At 39.9% G+C, this 5,116-nt stretch overlaps 1 pseudogene; it reads left to right on the top strand.

Moving 5' to 3' along the window:
* The first annotated feature begins 3,744 nt into the window (after nt 1–3,744).
* LOC105532969 lies at nt 3,745–5,116 on the top strand (annotated as a pseudogene).

The following is a 5,116-nucleotide window of genomic DNA, read 5'->3' as shown; positions in this document are numbered from 1 at the left end:
GATCATCTGAGGTCATTTCAGGCAGTGGCACAAGCCCCACACTTTGACAATCCCTGGATGAAGGATGTACTTCCTGTCCCCTCTAATATATTTTAGGAACTGTTGGTTAAAGATTTGATTCTTCAGTTAAAAGGAAATTGGCATCAATAAGCTTCTAGAAAAATCTCCACTGTTTGAAATGTTCACATGAAACATGCTCTTTTAAGGAAGATGTTACAGCATTGCCCCGGTTAGACTGCTGTCATTTTCCTGTCTCCTTCGTTTTTCTTCCCAATCCCTCTCTCTCTTTTCTTCCTCCTCCCCCTTTTTCTCCTCCTTCTCATTTCTTGTTAGACATCTTCACAAAACAGTCACCTGTGGGAGTGTGGTTTTGATCACTAAGTGTGGGAGCAGACACACTTCAGAGGTCTCCAGGGCATGGCTCATAATTCCCAACTTAGTTTACTAAGTTCTGTGATATTCTTAGGGCCATATAGAAGCTCTCAGCAACAATGCCTCTTTAGGGTTGTTTTTAAAATACTCTATCACATTACAGCTTTTACCCCCACCCTACTCCCTACCCCTTAAAGAAAGCTGGCATCTAATTAGAATGGGGCATTGAACTACAGGTCTGCAGGAAAACTTTTGCATGAGCAAAGCTAATAAATGTGTGTTCAGTGATTTCTGAAACCCAGGTGATCATTTTTGTCCCCAAACAGAATTTCAGCTTTTAAAAGAATTTGTGTGCTTTGTTTATTCAATTAGTTGCAGCTTTTGCATCATTTTAAAGAAGGAACTTGCATTGAAAAAAAAAAAAGATCTAGTCCACATTTATGAGATTTTCTGTTTGGCTCTGCCTGTGTCTCCTTCTTTTGAGAATGTCTCTGTGAAGCCTTATTTCCCTGGTTGCTGTAGGAGCCACTGCTTTATACTCTAGTACCCTGTTTTCTGCTGACTGCTAGTTTATCCAGAGGTGAGTACCTGACTCCAACAAGGTCAACTGAAGCCCTTCTCTGGGATCAGATTCTTGAATGTGGGGCACTAAAGGTTGAGATTTTCTTTCTCCAGGGAGTGAAGTTGTGAAAGGTGAAGCTTGAGAGTTGCCGTGGCCAAGTGTTCCTCCTTATAGGAGAAGTCAGTGAGCCAGGAATTGAAGTTGACAGGCAGAGTTAAGTGTCTTGGCTGCATTTGAGCCCCTGACTACATCCTTTCCAAGACCCTCCTTCCTCCCTGCCATTCTTACTGCCTAACTATTACGTGAAATATCAAAATAGCCTCTCTAAACTTTCCTTTTTTGCTTAGGGATTTTCATACTGGGGTTCATTCATCTATAACCAAAAAAGTCCTGATAGGTAACAAATGATCATTATATAATTGAGTCTCATTCAGTAACCAACCCTATCATGAGCAAAGAAAAAATATAAGCACAGGTCAGGAAATTAGCTTATGACACCTCAGACTCTGATCCTCACAACAGCACTAATGAGGTAAGTAACAACCTGGCCCTGTTTTATATATTAAGAACTGCGGCCCTAAGAGGTAAGGGCATACACTTGATGTCACGTTGCTGTGTATTGTGTAATTTAGAAACCAACAGCAAGACATTTTCTTTTTCCCTCAAATACATTCTTTCGGTCTAAGCTTAAAAGCCACTTCTTCCCAAAGCGTTTAGAATTCCTGGACCACATGAATTGCTCTGTCTATAGGCTTTCCTACCATCCTCTCTTTCCTCTTTCATAGCATTTTATCCCTGGTTTAAGCAGTTGTTAAATAGTCCCTCTTCCACACCAGACAGTAGTCTCTGTGAAGGTAGGAACTCTGTCTATCTTGTTCACTTTTGCCCCTCATGTGGCATGTGCTTAATATACCTAAATGGTGACTGAATGGATGGATAATAGCACACGAGATTGGTAGCGATGTTCCAGTGTTTAAAGCAATCAGGGTATTAGAACATATCTTCTAATTGTAATTCTTAGGTTTTTTCAGTGTTCAACATTTGCTGTTGTAATCATATATGTAGCATTTAGACTTGTAGCTTTGGGAACAGAAGTGCTCATAGATTAAGTACCAGGAATTCCACTGTTTCCCTGACTTTCCTTCTTTTGGGCTGGAGATTTTAATAAACTGTCAGTCACAGAACCATCCCCAATTCCCCACTGAACATACACTAGAACAACGAGAACCACTGCAGGAACTGAGCAGCGTTACTCAGGAACTTGACTCAGGGTCTTCAGATGGTAGTTTTGGAATGACCATTTGTAACTTCATGCTGCTGAATTTCCCCAGATATACCCTGGTTCCTACTCTACCAGAATTGTATTGTTCACTCTGCCTTTAATTCTGGGAACTATCTAAAGCCTTTCCAATACATTTCTTTCTTCCTTTCTTTCTTATTAACTTTGGTTTGCTAGAACAGGTTTCTGTCACATGTATTCAAGATTCTGTAGCAATACATGAGCTAAGACCAGGCTGAAGATGAGAAAACAGAGGAGAGCAAGTAATTCAGAGCATTGCATAGATCACTGGTGGACTTTACCAACCCTTGGGCATTGGCAGTTTAGAAGAGAATTGGATGACTGTAGGGCATCTCTAATTTTTGAATTGTGTAGGGAAGGTTGGAAAAGAGGGAGAAGAGAAGTTACGTTGCAGGATAGGAGAAGGCTTGGATGGGAGAAGTTTGGGAACCTAAAAGCAAACCCTTGAAAGACCAATAACATTTGTTAGAGGTGGGACTAGTAGAAGCAGCCTTCTCCTGTTGGATTTACTGGGTTTTCTCCTTATTGACTAAACCTTGTGTAGGGTGGCTTCTTCAACTCCTTGCCCAAAGCTACTTTGCTTTTCATCTAAATTTTTATGTCATATTCAGCAACGACAGATTTTCTTAAATTATATTAGTTGTATTAAACTCATTATTTAAAAACACTGTGAATGCCCACATGGATGAATTATAAGCCACCAGTTAAATCTTCAGTGGACACAAAAACCTAAGGATGTTGGGGAAATAAAAGTATATATACTCGAATGATTAAAAGAGAGATTGATATGGCTGGAGGGGCAAATTAGGGTCAAATGCAAGATGGCTATATGAACACCCTATCAGGTATGGGGTTTGTGGAAGATAATCAAATCTCCAAGTTCAGAATGAGGAGTGAGATGGAGATTCAGATATGTGCTGCATTGCCAATGAAGCCAAATTGTAGAATGTAGTTTAGACTGGAAGTCGAAATGTACTTTATTATATTGTAACCCTGTAACTGGACTTTGGAGTCTAAACTTGGGAAGAGTTGACTTGGTAGAGTGGACAGAGCCACCAGTTGGATAGAAGATTGTACCTGACCTCACCCTTGTCAAGCCCAAGAATACATACGTGCTTACTGGAGGTATGGAGTATAGGAAGAGAGAAGGCCAAAGAAAGCAGAGGCCAATAATTGGTCTTCTGCCATCCTTGTCAGATAAATTACTCCTGGAGAGAAGGGTTAAAGGTTTTCCTCCAACCTTCATTCCTTTGGGGAATATCGTTTCTCTTCAATTTGCAGTCATACGGAGTGGGATTAATGAGTATAACCCCCCTATATGGAAGTTAGATCTTAAATTTCTCTTCTTTAGAAATAATGCTCAGAGGGAATTAGTCAAAAATAAGATTCCACCCCCCAAGTCAAAAAAAAAAAAGAAAGACTCACTTGAAGGCTTGGACATGCTACTACAGCCATTGGTATGGATAAAACTTCTGGTCCTTTGGAGCACTCTACTCCCAATATGCCCAATATGGTAATACCTGAACATTTGACCCATGGCAAGTCCCCATGGGATGTCCTTGTAACACCGGACTGGTGGCAACCCTCTTCCAGGTCCCCTCTCTGCAGCGGAGATCTTTCTTCTTTCACTTATTAAACTTTCACTCCAACCTCACCCTTGGTATCCACACTCCTTAACTTTCTTGATAGTGAGACAGAGAACTTCTGGGTGACATCTCAGGCTGCTGGCTATGAGAGACTGCTACACTGTGGTGCATTGGCAAAACTGTAACATTTTGGTGCATTGGACAGAAATGGAAACATCAGAAGGGTATCAGTTTTGAATGTCAAGGAGTCCAAAGCTTTGAACGAACAGTTGTAATTGGCTGGTCTTCTGGTTGGCCTTTTTAGTGATCAATTATTGGCTGTATTAGTGAAGAGGCCCTTCCAAGATATTAAGAATGAGAGTGGAGATGCTGAAGATGTGATATATCCAACAAGAATCCAAGGGAGTTACATCTGTAATATGCAAAGAAAAAAAAAGTTGCAGAAAATGTCATCAGACAAAAGAAACACCAGCTAACAAGGAAGACATGCTGAACTCACAGTCTCTCATTTTAGTGACAAGATCTTCAGCTCTGTAAATGCTATCCTTGATCTTTCTGTTTTTGGAAGTGAAGTTACTCTAGAAATTCTGGTAATGAACCTGACAAAGAAATTCCCAACTTTAAGCTTCAGTCCTTTGGAAGCCAGTGGAAGACTCTCCATGGAAGGATCATTTCTAGCTGTCAAAGAGGCTCAGAGAATCTTTGCAAGTAAAAGCAAGTTCTCTTTTTTTTTGTTTGTTTGTTTTTTTAAAAAAAAAAGAGGACAAATTTTACCAGTGAGGGGAGAAAGTAGAATAAATAGAGCCCCCAAAGGAATCTGCAGAGAAGCAATAACTCTTTGGAGTCAGCTGAGACCTTAGTACCTGAGACTACTAGAAGTGGAGAAACACTTCTGCCCAACACAGATGTTTTTCTTTACCTGAAACAGAAATGTGGATTTTTTTAAAGCACACTAAACAAATTCCATATTCTGAGTCAGAAGAGAGTGGATGGTGAAATCCCCACAATTTTTCTAAAAAGTACTCAAGCTGGTTCTCAACCAAACAATCCAAAACATATAAAGGAGCTCATTGAGGAATGGTCACATGCTCTTCACTTAGAGCTTAGAAAAGAGACATTTATTTTGTGGGAAAAAAAGGAAAGAATCATTAAATGGGGATATGAACAATTAAGTTTGCGATATCTTGGAGTCCTAACTAACCTTTATAGGACACACATTGACATTATAGGATCTTCTCCTGACACTAACCTATTTAAGAAGGGGTCATGAAATTAATAAGACAAAAGATTAGTTAA

Source organism: Mandrillus leucophaeus, unplaced genomic scaffold (assembly GCF_000951045.1).
Source record: "Mandrillus leucophaeus isolate KB7577 unplaced genomic scaffold, Mleu.le_1.0 Scaffold121, whole genome shotgun sequence".
NCBI classification, from domain to species: domain Eukaryota; kingdom Metazoa; phylum Chordata; class Mammalia; order Primates; family Cercopithecidae; genus Mandrillus; species Mandrillus leucophaeus.
The sequence above is the reverse complement of the archived record's forward strand: the minus strand, read 5'-3'. Positions and strand labels throughout refer to the sequence as shown.